The following is a 21,017-nucleotide window of genomic DNA, read 5'->3' as shown; positions in this document are numbered from 1 at the left end:
TTTAAAACAATTCCACCCTTTCCTGTGAGTTCTTCTAGGTCAAAGAAAGAGGACAAAGAAAAAGAGATTTTAGAGGTTTTCAAGAAAGTAGAACTCAACATTCCTTTGCTTGATGCTATCAAGTAAATTCCCAAGTATGCAAAATTCTTGAAGGAGTTGTGTACTACTAAGAGAGCTTTCAAACTGAAAGGTCATGAAACGGTAAGTATGGGTGAAGTTGTATCTGCCGTTGTTCAAAAGAATCTGCCTTTGAAACAAAAAGACCCAGGTGCGTTTACTATCCCATGTGTTATTGGTAATGCTAGTTTTAAAAGAGCTTTATGCGATTTAGGTGCATCCATTAGTGTTATGCCCAAACATGTTTATGATTCTCTTAGTCTTGAGCCTTTGAATAAAACTAGCATTGTAATACAACTTGCGGATCGTAGTTTTGTTTACCCACTTGGTGTGATAGAAGATGTCCTAGTTAAGATTGATAGTTTGGTCATTCCATGCGACTTTTATATTCTTGATATGGAACATGATTCTTGTGATTCATCAAACAGCACTCTTATATTGTTTGGGAGACCATTCTTGAAAACTGCCAATACAAGGATAGATTGTGGTAAGGATACTTTGTCTATGGAAGTAGGAGATGAAAAGATTGAATTTAATTTTCATGATGCAATGAAATATCCTTATAGCAATGTTTATTCTATCACATGCTATGACCAAGTTGATAAGTGTGTGCAGCAAGTTTTTGATTTTGATTGTGAGGATGGATTAAGCGTAGCTTTGAGCTATGGCTATGATTTTACCGAGATAGAAGAGATGGAGAGGCACATATGTGTTCCCCAAAACGTGCACGAATCAGCATTGGCTTTGCAATCATTGCAAACTGTTCCCCATGGTAATGTCTTTGTTGATTTAGTACTCTCACATCAAAAGCTTTTGCCATCTATTTTACAGGCACCCGAGTTAGAATTGAAACCTTTGCCCGATAATTTGAAGTATGTATTCATTGGCGACAACAATACACTTCCCGTTATTATAGCATCAGGTTTGACAAATACGCAAGAGGAAAAACTTGTGAAATTGTTATGTGATCACAAGACGGCCATTGGATGGACTTTAGCTGACATCAAGGGCATTAGTCCCTCAATGTGTATGCATCACATACTATTGGAGGACAATGTGAAACCAACAAGGGAAATACAAAGGAGGTTGAACCCGCCTATGATGGAGGTAGTGAAAGCTGAAATTTTAAAACTGTTAGATGCAGGAGTCATTTATCCCATCACGGACAGTAAATGGGTTGCGCCAATCCATGTGGTGCCTAAAAAGACCGGAATCACGTTGGTGAAAAACAAAAATGATGAGCTCATTCCTACTCGCATCTCGAGTGGATGGAGAATGTGTGTTGATTACAGAAAGCTAAATCTTGCTACACGCAAAGATCATTTTCCATTACCATTCATGGATCAAATGCTTGAACGCCTAGCAGGTAAGTCTTTTTATTGCTTTCTTGATGGATATAGTGGATACAATCAGATTGTTATTAATCCTGAGGATCAAGAAAAGACTACCTTTACATGTCCATTTGGTACATATGCATATAGGAGAATGCCCTTTGGTCTCTGTAATGCACCTGCAACTTTTCAAAGATGCATGATGAGTATTTTTTCTGACTATGTTGAAAGAATAATTGAGGTTTTCATGGATGATTTCACGGTGTATGGTGATTCTTTTGATAAATGTCTAGAAAATTTATCTTTGATCTTGAAAAGGTGCATTGAAACTAACCTTGTCTTAAACTATGAGAAGTGTTATTTTATGGTAGAACAAGGAATAGTTCTTGGGCATGTTGTGTCTTCACGTGGATTAGAGGTTGATAAAGCTAAAATAGACGTTATTTCATCATTGTCTTACCCCTCCTGCGTGAGGGAAATTCGTTCTTTTCTTGGCCATGCAGGTTTCTATCGACGCTTTATTAAAGATTTCTCAAAGATTACAGCACCCTTGTGCAAACTATTAGCCAAAAAAGTGGATTTTGTGTTTGATCAAGCATGTAAAGATGCCCATGATGAGCTTAAGAGGCGTGTCACATCTGCCCCTATCATCCAACCACCAAATTGGGATGAGCCTTTTGAGATAATGTGTGATGCAAGTGATTATGCGGTAGGGGCTGTCCTTGGGCAAAGAATTGGGAAGAATTTGCATGTTATCGCCTATGCTTCCCGCATGTTGGACGGTGCACAATGCAATTACCATACAACTGAGAAGGAACTTTTTGCAGTGGTGTTTGCTCTTGAAAAATTTAGGTCATATCTACTTGGTACAAAAGTCATTGTTTTTAATGATCATGCAGCTTTAAGGTATCTTTTGAAGAAAAAGGAGTCCAAACCAAGATTGATTAGGTGGATCTTGCTTTTACAAGAATTTGATCTTGAGATCAAAGACAAAAAAGGTGCCGAAAATCATGTGGCTGATCACTTGAGCCGACTAAGGACTGAGGATATACAAACCGAAACAATAAGAGAGACATTCCCCGATGAGCAGTTGTATGTGTTACATTCCTCTACAAGACCATGGTATGCTGATTTGGTGAACTATTTAGTCACCAAAGAATTCCCTCCAGGTTTGTCTACATCCCAAAAAGACAAGTTACGAGCTGATGCTAAATATTATTTTTGGGATACTCCTTATCTGTGGAAATTTTGTGTGGATCAAGTAGTTAGGAGATGTGTACCACAAGATGAATTTCATTCCATTCTTACCTTTTGTCATTCTCATTCTTGTGGTGGGCATTTTGGAGCAAAAAGAACGGCCCACAAGGTACTTGAAAGTGGTTTTTATTGGCCTTCTATTTTTAAGGATGCATATCATTTTTGCAAATCATGTGAAAAATGCCAAAAAACAGGTAATATCACTCACAAGAATCAAATGCCTTTAACAAATATTCTTGTGAGTGAAATTTTTTATGTTTGGGGTATTGATTTTATGGGTCCATTTCCTTCTTCTTTTGGCAATCTTTATATCCTTCTTGCTGTTGATTATGTGTCCAAATGGATTGAGGCGAAAGCCACACGAACTAACGATGCTAAGGTTGTTTTAGATTTTGTCAGGACTCACATAGTTGACAGGTTTGGAATCCCTAAAGCTATCATTAGTGATCGTGGCACTCATTTTTGCAATCGTTCAATGGAAGCATTGTTACGCAAATATCATGTGACTCATCGAACTTCCACAGCATACCATCCTCAAACGAATGGCCAAGCTGAAATTTCAAATCGAGAAATCAAGTCCATTTTGGAGAAGACAGTGCAACCTAACCGGCGAGATTGGAGTCTACGACTTGGTGATGCACTTTGGGCTTATCGGACTGCTTACAAATCACCTATAGGAATGTCACCTTATAGGATGATTTATGGAAAAGCATGTCATCTACCGGTGGAGCTTGAACACAAAGCTTTTTGGGCCATTAAAAAATGTAACATGGATTATGATGCTGCTGGGATTGCAAGAAAGTTGCAATTGCAAGAGTTGGAAGAGATTCGAAACGATGCTTACGAGAATGCAAGGATTTATAAAGAAAAGACTAAGAGTCTCCATGACCGAATGATTACAAGAAAAGAGTTTAATGTTGGAGACAAAGTCCTTCTTTATCATTCGCGTTTGAAACTTTTTCCTGGAAAGTTACGCTCTCGTTGGATTGGACCATTTGTTGTTTCTAATGTTTTTTCTTATGGTGCAGTTGAAATTACAAGTTTAGAAACCAACAAAGTACTCAAGGTCAATGGGCATCGCTTGAAACCTTTCTATGAAGGTTGGACGACAGAACTCACCGCTTCTGCGGAGTTAGCTGAACCAATCTATGAAGAATAAGCATGCAACATGTCGAGCCAATGACATAAAACAAAAGCGCTTACTGGGAGGCAACCCAGCACACAAAAAAAAAACAGATTTGCTTTCTTTTTCCCTTGTCTTTTATTTTTTGCATTTTACTTTATTTTTGTCATTCTCTAATATTCCTTTTCTTTTATTTTAACATTGAGGACAATGTTATGTTTTAAGTGTGGGGGTATTGGGAGAATGTTGGTTTTCTAATTTTGGTTTTCTTTGTTATTTTTTAAAATAAAAAAAAATTATGTTTGATCTTTTGAACTCTCATTGGTTTTTGAGAATATGAGTATTATGTATGAGAATTAGTTGAGATAGATGAAGATATAAATCGAATGAAGGAGTGTGCATGCAAGTTTTAAGGTTTAATTGGTTTAGGGATTGACTTTGAGAATATGCCATGTTGACTTTATAGTGTTATACCAATGCAAGCTTTTGAGCCTTCAACATTATATTCTTTGATTGTGCCTTCTTTCAATGATATGTATCTTTAGAACTTGCTTCATATCTTGTTGAGATTACATTCATATTACATACATACATGAAGATGATAAAGGCATTAGGAATTTTAACCATTTGAGCCAAAAAGCCAACCTAAAGCATATTATCCTTAGTAAACCCCTTTTGAGCTTGTTTATCTTTTCTTTGCTTTATCCATGTATAAGCCTTAACTTTATATATGTTTTCCTTTTCCCTTGGCCAAGGATTAGTAGAGCATATACTAGTGATATTTCATGGAATTATGGTTGGAAATTATGTGAAAAGAAAGAAGAAGTGATGTTTGATGAAAAGATGGGCAAAGTTGCCAAAGGTAAAAAAAAAAAAAAAAAAAAACAGAAAAAAGAAAAAGAAAAAGAAAAAAGTGTTCCTTTATGTTCTTAAGATTTTATATTGAAAAAGCTTGAAATCAAAAGAAGTTAAGCATTGGTGATTAAAGATGGAAAATTTATGTGCTTCGATGGAATATCTTGTTTGAAATATCATTTTTCAGAATGCTCTACTTTCTTTGGTTTGAACCTTTTTCTTTTACTCTCTTTTACCTCACCTTTACCTTAGCCCCATTACAACCAGAAAATAAGACCTTTTGATTCATGCATTGTTTGTAATATGTTATTAATGGAGATGAGATTGAAGAGCAAGCTTATAGTAGAACATATTCATTGATTGAATTTGAGAGATTTAAACACATAAGCCCTAAACACGTGAGTGTTGGAGTGTATATCAATGAGAGGACCTATCACTTTGGCATGGCATAGATTTCATTTAAATCCCGACGATTAATTAAGTTTTGAAGTTTGCATGTAAATAAATTCATGAAAATTTATACTCTTTATCCTTCTTAATTGTGTTCTTGTTTATAATGCATATATTCTTGGATATTGATGGGAGATTAGAAGATTAGTCATAGTGATTTCATTTAATTTAACTTCAATTTGGTTTTACCTATCCTTTCTCGAGGACGAGCAAGAGGTAAGTGTGGGGGTATTTGATGCAACCATATTATTCAATTGTTTCACCCACATTTAACTAGTGTTTTGCCTATTTTTTATATATAAAATGCCTTGATATTCTTTGTTTTATGTTTTGAAGGCACTTTTGGATGAAAGATGCAAAAAGGAGTAAATTGGAGATAATTGGCAGATTTGACCTTCAGTCGATGTTTTGTGCAGAGCGTGAGCTCTAGAGGTTGAAATGAAGTGATTCCAGTGGAATTAAAAAGGTAACATCCATACCTTTCTGGAAATCTAAGGCAAGAAAATAAAATAAGGAAGAGCATGGAAATCGCAGCCTTCAAAGTCAAATCTCGCAATCTGCCAGTGTTGACCTTTGGCCATTCCAACTTGAATATCTGGAGCTACAGAAGTCCAATTGATGCAAACTCAATTTTGTTGGATTCATGACTCAAATTTATATAAACGCTCAAAATTACAGCCAAAAAAGATGTCATATGAGGGAGATATGATTTTTCAAAGATGACATCTGAATTCTGCCAGCAAACAGGTTTCGTGAAGAAACGAGTCCAAATGACATTCCGAAGCATTTAAACCGATATCCAAGTTTTTATTTCAGCAATTTAGCTCCTCTAAATCAAAGCTTGAAGATTTCATGCAAGGCTATTTCTCCTTTTTAGGAAAATAGTTATTGAAGTACTTAAATGTAAACAGTCTACTTAATGGAGGACTATTTTGTAAAATAGAGACCTAGGGTTTCCTAGGATATAAAAAGAATGAGAGAAGAGAAGGGGAGCAGCCAGCCAAGGAGATAAAAACGCCCCCTTCCTCTAAGAAACCCTAAATTATGCATTCTTCCTTCTTTTTGATTAGTTGTTCAACAAACATGCAAGGCTAAACACTTTTTCTTGGTTGCAAGGACACGGAAACCTTCGGATTTCAAGAACTGTGAGATTTATTTTACCTTTTCTTTTCAGTTTATATGATGAATATGTTTGTTCTCCTATGCTTATTTTTCCTATGATTGTTTATTTTAATTGCTAGAGCGGACTCTAAGTTATTATTGTAGACAATCTATTGTTAAGTTTGATATCAAAACCGGAGTTGTGGTATATGAACTTGTGAAGCAACTGAGTTTAATAATTGTAGCGGATCTACGTTATTAATCTTAGGGAGAACATTCAATCAAATCAAACATAGACTGCGGACAGTTATGTTTTCTTGATTAATCAACTTATCTAGTTCTTAAGGCTGCCATTGAATTAAATTACTAGTGCGGACACTGTGGTTGTTTGATGGTTAGGGCTAGTTATACGGCGGATCCGTTAACTAACCAATGTTAAGAAGAGATAAATATTCAGAATATAAATTGATGTTTCGTTTCCATGATCAGTTCTGATTTCTGTAGGTGGATGTGTGCTTGTGACCAAGGTTTGTTCTCTTGATAATTTTCTGATTTTATTAAATTTAGTTTGATAGTTTTCTGTTTTCTTTTGCTTTAGCCTAGATAACGTCCAACCCCCCCCCCCAAATTGCATATCATCTAGCATAAAAATCTGACTTGAATCTTCCTCGTGGGATCGACCCCTTGCTTGCTCTATACTATCTTGTGTGTTGTGTTTGAAGCTAGGGTAATTAATTTGTGCGACCGCGACATCGCAACACAATGCATATGCATCTTTTGAAGAAATACAACATTTTAGTAATGCAATCGAAAGGTTTGTTTCTTGTTACCTCATAGTCTCTTTTTTATGAATATCAAAGAATTATATTAAGCTGGCCATCTAGTGGATGAAAATCTAGCAAAACAAAGAAATTATACTATAATAGTTATTGTAGCATAACACGTTATAGGTACTAATTACTCCAATCTGCTGTTTTCCTTCTGGAGAGAAAAAGGGCAATTACTTGTCCATGTTTCTGAAATTCCTTCTTCAAATCTCTATAGGTCAGCTATGTGATCGTTCAAAGTAGAATTTGAGAGCCATTTCTGGGTTATGAGTCGTTGTGTGATGGTATTGGAAAGGATTAGAGAGGGATATGGGTGGGTTCTTTTGAATGCTTTAGATAGTAGGCTGTAGATAGTAGGCTTTAAAAAGAAGAAGACGAAGAAGAGTTGGAATTTTAAAGATGGTTCTAAGCTTTTGTAAAGGTTGTGATGGCTAAGATTACAGGATAATAACAGAAGCTGGTTGAGGTTTGAGCGGTTTGTGGGTAGGACGTTGGCAGGTAGGAAGAAATAAAAAAAGAAAAGTTTTGATTCTCTAATGGTCATTTAGTCGAACACATGTGAAGAATTTTCTGCAGAAGAAAAGTTGAATAATGCAGAAGTAGAGAAAGAAGAAGAGAATGAATTTCTTTGTGAGAAAGAAGAAGAATTACACGTTTTAGAAAATCTGCAATCTGCATGCAGCATTTACTTCTCTTTATTTTTCTTACTTTTCTCATAGTACATGAATACATATATATACACATATCCTAACTAACTTCTTTTAACTAACTTAACAGTTATAACTAACTTTTAACTAACTTAACAATTTATATGAGAAATGATAGAATGGCCAATCTGCTTAGTCTTCTGTGGATGTTGAGTCTTCTGTATGCGTGGCTTTCTTTGCAATATTGGAAGGTTTCATATGTTCCTTATGTGTATTGATAGTTTGCTCTAGATTCCAATAGCCCCCCTCAAGATGGGAATGACTATTCACCATTCCTATCTTGCCAAGAATAGGATTAAGTGTGTGATAACCAAGTGGTTTTGTGAGTGCGTCAGCTAATTGAAATCTGGAAGGAATGTGAATGATGGTTAGTAGTCCTTCCTGTAGTTTTTCACGTACAAGATGACAGTCAAGTTGTATATGTTTGGTGCGTTCATGATGGACTGGGTTGGAGGCGATTTCTGAGGCCGGTTTGCTGTCTGTGTATAGCAAGGCAGGCTGGGAGTGAGGTATGTGGAAATCTGCCAACAAATAAGTCAGCCATTGAATTTCACACGATGTAGTTGCCAAAGCCCGATATTCAGCTTCTGCTGAGGACCTACTTACAGTAGGTTGTTTCTTTGATTTCCAGGAGCTGAGGGAATCTCCAAGAAAAACCAGATATCCAGTTACACTTCTTCTAGTATCAATGCAGCCTCCCCAATCACTGTCAGAATAAGCCTTTAAATGAAAAGTAGAATCAGCTTTGAGAAGTAATCCTTGACTTGGTGTTGCTTTAAGATACCGAAGGACTCTCTCTGCAGCTTGCATATGCATTGTATGCGGGTTGGACATGAATTGGCTGAGAGTTTGGATGGCATATGATAAATCTGGACGTGTGAGTGTGAAATAGAGAAGTCTGCCAATGAGTCTACGATAAGATGTAGGATCGGACAAGGAAGGGCTGGCATCATGAGTGCTGAGTTTCAGTGTAGATTCCATTGGAAAACTTACTGTTTTAGCTCCAAAAAAACCACTGTCTGCAAGTATATCTAAGGCATATTTTCTTTGGCAAAGAACAATGCCTTTGGCAGATCTAGCTACCTCAATGCCGAGAAAGTACTTCATGTTTCCCAAATCGTTGATAGGGAAGATCGTGCGAAGGTACTGCTTGACTTTGTTGAGTGCTGTAAGAGTGTTGGAAGCGATGAGTACATCATCAACATAGATTAACACTGCAATGAAGTTGTTGGTAGATTTCCTGATGAAGAGGCTAGAATCTGATTTTGCTTGTAGAAATCCGAAGTGTAATAGAGATGTAGATAGCTTGGAAAACCATTGTCTTGAAGCTTGTTTTAGGCCATATATGCTCTTTTTGAGTTTGCAGACTCGAGGATCATTTGGATTGGAGTAACCAGGTGGTAATTGCATATATACTTCCTTATGTAAGTCACCATGTAAGAAGGCATTGTCCACATCAAGCTGATGTAAATGCCAATTGTTGATGGCAGCAATGGTGAGAAGAACTCTAACTATTGTTATCTTTGCAACAGGCGAGAAAGTGTCAAAGAAATCAATGCCCTCTTGTTGTGTGTATCCTTTTGCTACCAATCGTGTCTTATATCGTTCAACCTTTCCATCAGCTTGGAACTTCACTTTGTATACCCACTTACATCCAATGGCAGATTTATTATGTGGCAGAAGTACTAAATCCCAAGTTCGGTTTTGCTCAAGAGCTAAGATTTCATTTGTCATAGCATTTTGCCAATGAGGAATGGAGCAAGCTTGTTTGTAAGTTTTTGGTTCAAAAAAAGATGTAACAGAAGAGGTGAAAGCACATTGTTGTAAAGATAATTTGGAATTAGATAAGTAAGAAAAGATAGAGTATGGCTTACCAGGAAGGGAGCAATCTGAAGAGCTTAGAGTTGCTGAAGGAATCTTAGTCATATTTCCACAATAATACTGCTTTAAGTAATTAGGTGGATGTTTATTTCTTTCAGACCTTCTGAGTTGGGAAATATTATTATGAGTTAGGGGAGAAGTTTGAGGAACAGAAGGTTGTAAAGGTAATGTTGCAGGAACAATAGAATTGTTTAGAGGTGACTGTGTTGGGATACAAGGAAAAGAGTAAAAAATTTGAGGATAGTCAGGAAACACAAGGGGTGTATGAACTGTGTTTGGAATAGGTGGGAATATGGATTCATGAAACACAACATTACGAGACACAAAAGTTTTGCAGGTTGATAAGTCAAGCACTTTGTATCCTTTAATGTGTGGAGGGTAGCCAAGAAAAATGCATTTTGTGGCTCGTGGTTGAAATTTTCCTCTATTGTGTGTGATTGTGCTAGCAAAACATAAACACCTGAACACCCTTAAGTAATTGTAATGTGGTGGTTTGTTAAAAAGAACCTGATAAGGTGTTTGATTTTGAAGAATGAGAGAAGGGGTGTGATTGATTAGGTGAGTGGTTGTGAGAATGCAATCTGTCCAATAAGTTAAAGGAAGTTGGGATTGAAACATTAGAGATCTTGCTACATTTAGCAGGTGTTAATGTTTCCTTTCAACCCTTCCATTCTGTTCAGGTGTTTCTACACAGGTTAATTGATGAATGATGCCATGTTTTTGGTAAAAAGTAGGCATATTAAACTCTTGTCCATTGTCTGATCTGAGAGTTTTAATCTTAGTGTTGAATTGAGTATGAACATAGGCTAGAAAGTTGCTAAGAAGATTTCGTGTTTCAGATTTAGATTTCATTAAAAATAACCAAGTAAATCTACTGTAATCATCGACAATGGTAAGGAAAAACTGATAACCAGAATATGAAGTAACAGAGAAGGGTCCCCAAATGTCAATGTGAATTAATTGAAAAGCCTCTATGGATTTATTAACAGACAAGGAAAAGTGCAACCGTTTTTGTTTAGCTAGGGGGCAAATTTCACAGATGGTATTGTTGCTAATAGCAACAAAAGGATCAGTTTTGTTCAAAAGATTGATTTTGGAAGTAGGGATGTGGCCTAAACGTAAATGCCAAAGATCAGTGGCAACAATACAGGACTTGATTATTGATCTAGGAGGTAAGCCTTTGGTAGTTTGATCAGGGGGTTTGAGAAGAATGTATAGACCAGATTCAACTTCAGCAAGCCCAATCATCTTCCATTTGCTTAGATCCTGCAGGATACATTTCGTGTGAAGGAAGAATAAGCCAACAGTGTTATCAGCAGTTAATCTTGAAATAGAAATCAGATTGATATTAAAAGCTGGAACATAAAGTGCATTGTGCAAAATAATGTCAAGAGAGAATTTAACCGTCCCAGTGAAAACAATTGGTACATGTTGACCATTTGGCAGATGAACTTTGGACTGAGTTTTAGGCAGAATAATGGATTCGAAAAAAAGGGGGCTACAGATCATGTGATCTGTTGCTCCTGTATCAAGAATCCAAGAAAATCTATTCTGAGGTGAAGATACTGTATGACATGAAAAAGATATACCTGATGTAGATACTTCTTTAATAGCATTATTTATCTTTGAGTTGGAAATGCTATTTGTGAGAGTGAGTAGATTCTGCATCTGTTCTTGAGAGAAAACAATGTTAGGAGTGTCAAGATATTGCTCCAAGACAGCAGTGTTATGTGCAGTGGGTAATTTTTGAAAATTTCTGCTGGCATGTGGCATGTTGGCAAATCTTTTCCCTCTTGGCCCCTTCCATCCAAGAGGGTATCCAATAATTTGAAAACATTTATCAACAACATGTCCAGGATATCCACAGTGGGAGCATGTTGCCTCAGTTTTTCCTTTTTGTTTAGCAAAGCGTGTAGTATATGTTGAACCTGATCTGGAATTTGGATTATGGTATTGTTCGGCAACCATTGCTTGTGAATCAATGGGAATCCCTACTGCATTTGTCAGAGACCTCTGACTCTCTTCTTGTAGAAGCAGGGAAAAGACTCTGCCCATGGATGGCAAAGGAGTTTGAAGCAATAATTGGCTTCTGACTGCTGAGTAAGAATCATGAAGTCCTACCAAAAATTTCATAACATAATCTGATTGTTGTCGATCTGTTAGATGCTTTAAAATGTTGCATGAGCATGAATCAAGATTTCCACATTTGCAGTTTGGGATTGGACGATAACTGATGTATTCATCCTATAGCGCCTTGAATTCACTGAAATATTCAGTGACAGATTTTGAGTTCTGAGAAATGGAACTTAAAGATTTCTCTAAACTAAAGACCCTTGGTCCATCACTTCTGAGATATCTAACTCTTAATTCTTCCCAAATGTTGAATGTCGTTGTGAAGTAAAGAAGGCTGCTGCGTATATCCTTGGCAATTGAATTCATCAGCCATGACAGAACCAGATTATTTGATCTTAGCCATGCCACACGAAGTGATTGATTGGTGGTGTTTGGTTGAACTAAAGAACCATCAATGAAGGCAATCTTGTTTTTCACTGTTAAGGCAATTGTCATGGCTCTACTCCACGCAATATAATTTTCACCAGTGAAAATTTCAGAAACCAGAAGTGCACCAGGATTATCAGAAGGGTGAAGGTAGTAGCAGCTGGAAGAATCATCAGAAAGATTTAGAGTAGTGGTATTGAATGAATCTTTATATGCTATAGAAGCATTTTCTTCAAGATGATCAGACATTTTGAAGTTTTGAAGGAATCAAGAAGATGATGGCAGAAAGGTTTTTAAAACTACAAAGATTTTGAATCTTTCTAATAATGATGAAGGATAAGTTTATATTTTCAAAAATATAGCTCTGATACCATGAAGAATTTTCTGCAGAAGAAAAGTTGAATAATGCAGAAGTAGAGAAAGAAGAAGAGAATGAATTTCTTTGTGAGAAAGAAGAAGAATTACACGTTTTAGAAAATCTGCAATCTGCATGCAGCATTTACTTCTCTTTATTTTTCTTACTTTTCTCATAGTACATGATTACATATACATACACATATCCTAACTAACTTCGTTTAACTAACTTCGTTTAACTAACTTAACAGTTATAACTAACTTTTAACTAACTTAACAATTTATATGAGAAATGACAGAATGCCCAATCTGCTTAGTCTTCTGTGGATGTTGAGTCTTCTGTATGCGTGGCTTTCTCTACAATCTTGGAAGGTTTCATATGTTCCTTATGTGTATTGATAGTTTGCTCTAGATTCCAATATGGTATTCCAATAACATGGAGGGTGTGTCGAAAGAATGGAAGTGGAGAGACTGGGTTACCTTTTATGAAGAACAAAAACACTAGATATGGACATCCACTGTGATTTTTAAGTTACGTAATAGCCTTTCTCTTCTAAATCGTACAAAGATGTTCAAGAAATGATATGTGATTTTCTGTCTCAATTTCAGATGCTGGATGGATGCCATCGATCAACTACCCGCCGAGTACTTGAAAGTTCTTTTCAGAGCTCTTCTGAATCTTTTTAGTGAAACTGACAGTGATATGGGAGAGCAAGGACGATCCTATGCCTCATATTACGTGAAGGAGGCAGTAAGAATATTTCTCCAGGCTCATGCATTCTTTTTCTATTTTTAGCAAAATACATTCTTTTTTATTTGTATGCTATTAGTTCAAAGAATTGGCGAGAGGCTACCAAGTGGAGGCGCAGTGGGCAGATGAAGGCCATGTCCCACCATTTGACATGGTGGGCCATGAGGTATGATTGTACTCTGGAAATTGCTTTTGAAGTTCTTCAAGATCCTCCCTAAGAAATTGCATCTTCTGGAAAGAGATTGGACCACTGAGTCAAACCTACTATCACTGCCTAGTTGCCTTTCCTCGTCAATTTCCTACCCAGCACAGCTACAAGAACGATTTGCATTCTTCCTTCTTTATCTCACACCGGCAATCTAGAAGATATTACTGCTTCGTCTCCAATCTTCTTTTTAAGTAAGGATGCACTAAGCTTCCCTCCGGTAACCCTAACTCATAGGCCACGTTCCCAATCTTTTCGCTAATTTGGTAATTTAGGACCATAATACCTGGGGTTAAGCTTAAGATTCATCCCCAAAGCAATACTGTTTTGTCTATAAAGTTGAAGCAGGAAAACCCAATCACTCTTTGAGAATTCCCTTTCAGTTCTGTTTCTGTCTGCCATTTGCTTCATCTTGTGCCTCTACTACAACTACTGGGGTAGGTTCTTGAGTAATCCATTCTCTCCAGGGAGGAGCATAGCCATAAAGAGCTTGAAAATGACTCATTCTCAAGGCTAGGTGATGACTGGAATTATACCATCAGTACTATGCAAAAGATAACCAATGATACCATCACAATGGATGATGCATAGTTATATATGGAAGATATGTTTCTAAGCACTGGTTCACCTTTTCAAATTGACCATCCATTTGTGGGTGATAGGCCGTTCTCATCATCAATCGAACTCCTAACTTTTTGAACAATTCCTTCCAAAATATACCTTTGAAGACCTTGTCCCTGTCCATGACAATAGTTGCAGGCAACCATGGAACTTGTAAAAGTGATATAAGAACAACTGTGCAATATCTTGTGCTATGAAAGGATGAGCTAGTGCAATGAAATGCCCATATTTAGTGAGCCTACCAACCACCACCATAATAGCATTTCTTCATTCTGACCTTGGTAATCCTTACATAGCATGACATTTTCGTTAGCCACAATCACTGCTAACTATGTGGTTTTACCAGTAACAATATTCAACTTCTTAATCATACTTTCATCAATAAAACTATGCATACTACCACTATCTATTAGGATTACATGGTCTCTTCCCTGACAATCTCCTTTAATCCTGATAGTATTGTAGGTGCCACTATCAGCTAGGGAATTTAATGATAGCCCAAATTCATTATCTTGTTAATCTCTTTATCTCCATCTTGCATTGTTTCTTCTAGTTCCATCATACCTTCGTTCTCTTCTTCCTCTATTCCCTCTATCATGTGTAAACCTTTAGCATTGCATCTGTGCCCCGACATATACTTATCACCACACTTAAAGCACTGTCTAAGTCTTTTTCTTTGTTCGAACAAACTATCTCGAATTGGCTTCACACCTTTAGTCCTGGATTGACTAAAAGTTTTGGCTGGAACATTACTTGTTATTCTCCCACTGTTGAATGGAGTGTTGATTCGTTGTAGCGATTTGGTCTTCCTGGTTAATGCATTGTTAGATTCTTCTTGCCATCTGGCCTGTTCAAATGCCATTAACACATTTAATAATTTCAAGATCTTCAACATTGGCTTGATAAATTCTTCAACCCACTAATGAAGCTAGAGACACAGTATGACTCTGGTAATGATAGATTAAGAGCAGTCATCAATGATTTCAATTCTTCAAACCTTTCTACATAATCATCCACGCTTCTGTCTTGTACAGTCATCTCTACTACCAAACCTTCTGCAAATAGACTAAGACAATTCTTCCTAACTAATCAATGACTCATTCCCTCTTATTAGCCCCTCAAACCAAACATCTGCCCTTCCTTCCAGATAATATGAGACCAATTCTACCCACCGATGTACAAGTACCGAATTGATCTTGAAATATTTTCTATATTTCCTCAACCATCCGCGAGGATCCCCCCTCCCTCGTGAAAATTGGCAGTTCTACTCTAGGTAGTGGTATGTTATATCTTGTCCTACTTTGTTCTTATCCTATCACCTGATCTCCTTTATACTGATTCTTGTTTCCTAGTGATATTCCTCCATACAAGGTATTCATCCCTGCTTCTCTACCAATTCTAGTGTAGCCAGAACACCTTTTGAATTAGCTCCAGTCTCCTTTCTCGCTATTTGATCAGCGAAGAAATTTTGGAACTGTGAGAACAACGATTCCATCTGTATAACCAACTGATTAATCTTCTTACCTTGCTCCAGCCAACGTTCTTTACTTTCTTCCATAGATTTTTTTTCCATTTTAAGTGATGGTTTTGTAGCTGATTATCAAACTTTTTGCAGTGTTCTTCAACTACCTTCAGTTTATTATTCTCCACCATGGTTTAGTGAATTGCACGGCCAATTGTTATCGTAGTGCAGGCTCTGATACCAATTGTTAAGCTTGGCTTAACAAGTAAGCAGAAGAGAAGGATAACAGGGTAAAGAGAAGAATGAGACAGAGAAATGAAAGAAGAAATGGTTCTGTGTATTCTTGCGTGCCTTTATGTAATCCTGACAGCGGTTATATATGATAGACAGTAGAATTTATACAGAAAAAGGAGCAGAAATGAAGAAAGTGCAGAGAATAGAAAGGAAGAAGAATAGAGAATAATTCTGTTACAGAGAAGCAGAAGATGAAGTCTCGCACTGTTTTATTATTACTTTTTCTTCATAATGTTCACATCACTAATCCTCAGTTTATATATGCTGTATTAGAAAGGTAATACACGATATCTGTTCTTTCTCTTAGCACTGAAACAATGTTAACAAACTCTCTTAACTAACAAACAATACTAACAGCATTGTAACAATATCAATCTCTAATCTTCTGACACTTGGTAGATGTAGAGCCGTTGATATCTTTACAATATACTCCTCTAACATGCATGACACGATTTATTTTGTTGCTAACTAACTCTAACAACTTCTTAGCACGTGTATCAATGCCTACTGCCAGCTAGCATTTGAACCATCACTGAAACTTCAACAATGAAGTTGTAACATCAACATATATGGTACTGTAATAAATTTGTTTGTTTCATGCCGGAAGAACAAAAGGAATTGGCATTTTGGTTTTGTCACATTGACAATCCTTTGTGATTCGGAATCTCTGCTGCTCAATTTGAATGGAATATGGTTTGGTGAATACAAACTAAGAGCTAATCTAGCACGCCATGATTCTACTCCAAGGGTTATACCAAAGATTTTTAAGTCAGTGACACCCAAACCAGTGACAATTAAAGAGATGGGCACCAGAAGTTATGCCATGGTTGTAAGTAGTCCAGCTTGCAGTAATGATGATCGGCCAATATTGGGCAGCTGTAACTTGCCAATTAGCCGTACCAATTCTATCAACACGGATGTTTCTCCGAAAGCAACATTGGAACAATATGTAACGCCTGTTTTATTGGATAAGGTGGGTGACGAAGACATGTCTTGGCTGAAGTGTAGTCTCATTGGTGCAATCTCTGAAGGTTTTAATTTTTGATCCATCAGGCAGTCCCTCATTGATGATGGAATACAATTCAATGGCTTTTGTTTCTTGGGGGCTACTCAGGTTCTCATCGTTTTCAAATCAGAGAGTGATATGATGGATGCCTTTTATGAAGAATACCAATTATGGACAACCTATTTTGATGAATTACGCCCTTGGCTGCCCACATATTGCCCCATTGACAGGTTTCCTTGGAAAAGAATGGACGGGTTGCCGCTGCTATGATGGAATATGGCCTGTTTGAAGAGACTGATTGTAGACTTCGGGAAGATAGTGGGTTTCATAGAAAAAGTTAATGCCTTTGTCATTTTGACAGAATAAGGTTGTTAATTGCAACTAGGCTAGCTCCGAAGATTGAGAAGGACCTTGATCTCAAATTAGATGACAAGGTATACCATTTACATGTGGAGGAAATAATTTGTGAACAGCCCCCTGACCTTGAGTATATTAATTTCAATTTGAACTCCTTCAGACCATGGATTGAGGATGTGGATGATTCTGAATTTTTGAAACAGGATGTAGAGGTAGACATAGTTGCTGAATCAGTTCTAGAATCTAGACCACACGATGATACCTGTGGTGAGCAATCAGATGGGTGTTCAGATGATTTTATTGTCTTTATAAACAGAGACGATTCAAATGAACAATGTTGTGATGCTGAATTAATGTTTCCAGAAATTACAGGAGATGTGAGAGTGGCAGTGGAACATGATTTTGCTATAGAAGGGGAGTTGGATGTGGACAATCAAGAACAATCAGTAGAGCCGGCGGTGGGTGCTGAAAATTGTCAACATGAGCCTGAACATACATCAGTGGAGCATCCTATAGTTACCCGAAGTAAATACCGTAAGACCAAATTTGTGGCTGACATAGGAACTGTTTCAGATACATTGGGTGAATATGGAACTGTTTAAGACATATTGGGGCTGGAAACCTATTCAGTTTCTCAATAGTTGGTTTTCTCATCCTAATTTTATGAAGGACTTTGAGAATTATTGGGGTGCTAGTTGCAGAGATTTTCCAGGGGATTTCAGATTGATTATGAAGCTTGCTGTTATGGGTAAAAGTTTTTGTGTCTGGAACAAAACAGTGTTTGGAAATCAGAATCTCAAGCTTCTTGGAGTTGAGCAAGAACTCAGGTCTCTTGAAAAGTTAGGTGATAACTGGCCTCCTTTTGAGTCCGAAAAAGAAAGGATTAAGTTTATTTCTTCAGAGCGTTGGGATATCAGTGTTAGAATCTATGAGAATTTGCCTTTATTTGATAGCTGTTAGACTTGGTATTTGGTTTTATCTTCATATTGCTATCATTCTGCTATTAGTAGTAGTCCAATAATCTCTCATGTTTGTTGAGAATTTATAGCATTTTGAATTTGGTTGTAAGCCTTTAAATAGGCAGTCTTAATTTATAACAATTATTATCATTCAGCTTCAACTTTCTCTCTATTAGAATTCTTTGCAATTGTTATCTACTTATACTGCAGATTCCAATAGTATTTAATATACTGCAGATTTCAACAGTGGTATCAGAGCTAATATCCTACGGGCTGTGGGGCAAGTTTTTTGAGTGCTAAACACGGTGAGGTTGAGTGCTAAACACAGAGAGGGTGAGTGTAAACACTAGTGATTTACTTTGTCTACTGATTCTATGTCTACTTCAAGCAACTCTGCATCTGCAATTCCAGTGTTCAGTGGTGAACACTATCACATTTGGGCTGTCAAGATGAGATTTTATCTGAGATCTCAAGGCTTGTGGAATGTTGTAGTGTCTGATTCTGATCCACCACCATTGACAGCAAACCCCACAATTGCTCAGATGAAGGCACATGAAGAGGAAAAACTCAAGAAGGATAAAGCCATCACCTGTCTACATTCTGGACTTGCAGATCACATCTTTACCAAAATTATGGACTTGGAAACACCAAAACAGGTATGGGACAAGCTTCAAGGTGAATTTGAGGGTAGTAGCAGAGTTAAAACTGTTAGACTTCTTGCATTGAAAAGGGAGTTTGAGTTGATGAAAATGAAAGATAATGAATCTGTCAAAGATTATTCTTGCAGATTAATGGATGTTGTAAACCAAATGAGGCTTCTTGGCAAGGCTTTTACAGACCATAAGGTGGTAGAGAAAATCATGGTTTCAGTACCACAGAAGTTTGAAGCCAAAATTTCTGCAATAGAAGAGTCCTGTGATCTGAACAATCTCACTATTGCAGAATTAACAAGCAAACTTCATGTACAAGAGCAAAGAGTCCAAATGAGAGATGAAGAGGCTATTGAAGGAGCTTTCCAAGCAAACACCAAGGAAAGGGGTTCTAGAAACTTGCAACGAAAGAAGCCTTTCAAGTTTACCAAGGGAAAAACTGAAATGTCTTCAAGAAAGCAAAATTACTCATCTTGCTCTCATTGCAAAAGAACCAACCACGCTGAGAAGGATTGTTGGTATAAAGACAAACCTTCTTTCAAATGCACATTCTGCAATAATCTCGATCACAGTGAGAAATATTGCAGAGCAAAGAAGAAACAATCTCAACAGCATATTCACCAGCAAGCAAATGTTTCAGAAGAAGAAAAAGAGGACACTAAGCACTTGTTTATGGCATCACAAGTTATGAGTTCTCATGAACAGAATATTTGGCTCATTGACAGTGGCTGCACTAGTCACATGACCAAACATCTGGCAATGTTTTCTTCCATTGATAAATCAATTCAACCAAAAGTCAAGCTGGGAAATGGTGATGTTGTGCAGGCTAAAGGAAGAGGAACGATTGCTGTCAGCACCAAAAGAGGTATAAAGATTATCAATAATGTTCTTTACATTCTTGAACTAGATCAAAATCTGCTTAGTGTTGCACAAATGCTAAGGAATGGTTATGCAGTCTCCTTTAAAGAAAGGTTTTGTTTTATCACTGATACACATGGATTAGAGATAGCAAAACTCAAAATGGATGGTAATAGCTTCTATTTGAAGCTTGATGCAGTTGAAGGGCATGTCTTTTATGCTAAGGTTGATGAGAGTATTATGTGGCATAAAAGATATGGTCATTTCAACTTAAAGTCTTTAAAGTTTATGCATGATGCTGGTATGGTAGATGATATGCCTGAAATCCATGTTAGTGACCAAACTTGTGATAGCTGTGAACTTGGGAAGCAACATCGATAACCATTTCCTCAAAGTATATCAAAAAGAGCCACTCACAAGCTAGAATTAGTCCATTCAGACATCTGTGGACCAATGAGCACAACTTCATTAAGCAATAATCTATATTTTATTCTCTTCATTGATGATTTCAGCAGAATGACTTGGGTTTATTTTCTGAAAACCAAATCACAAGCACTTTCTATGTTCAGCAACTTCAAGAAAATGGTGGAAACTCAATGTGGTCAGAAAATTAAGAAGCTCAGAACTGATAATGGAGGAGAGTATACTTCAAAAGAGTTCAGTGTTTTCTGTCAAGAAGCTGGAATTGTGCATCAGCTGACAGTTCCATACTCACCACAGCAGAATGGAGTTTCAGAGAGGAAGAACAGGACTGTGATGGAGATGACAAGGTGCATTCTGTTTGAAAAGAAGCTACCAAAGTTTCTATGGGCTGAAGCTGTAAACACGTCACTTTACTTGCTCAACAGACTACCAACAAAGTCTGTTCAAGACAGAACACCATTGGAGGCATGGTCTGGTGTTAAGCCTTGTCGCACGTCACCCGCGCGGCGATTCGGCGATTTTTTCATTTATTTGCTTGATTTCGGGTCTTTGGGAGTCGCCACCTAGTATTTCTTTGAGGGTTACTAGGAAACCCAGATGTACTGGTCTTTGTCAGATATTCGAGGGTAAGGGACTGGTTGTGGCTAGGAAAGGTATTAGCACCCCTAGCGCACCCTACCTGAGGTAAGCTGCTTTGCGGTTTGAAGTGATTTAAAAATTTAAAATATTAATTAAATTCTAAGGTTTTAATAAATCAGTTATTAAATCCCCGAATATGTGTAGAAACATGTTCTTACACTTTCATGGAAAATATAACAAGATTTTATTTGTCCTTAAGATATTTAACCATATTCAAATTAAACACTTAATTCTTTTTGTCTTTTTGATTTTTTACAATTCAATAACATAAAAAAAAAACACAAACAACA

This window comes from Populus nigra, chromosome 11 (genome assembly GCF_951802175.1).
Source record: "Populus nigra chromosome 11, ddPopNigr1.1, whole genome shotgun sequence".
NCBI classification, from domain to species: domain Eukaryota; kingdom Viridiplantae; phylum Streptophyta; class Magnoliopsida; order Malpighiales; family Salicaceae; genus Populus; species Populus nigra.
This window is presented reverse-complemented; position numbering follows the sequence as displayed.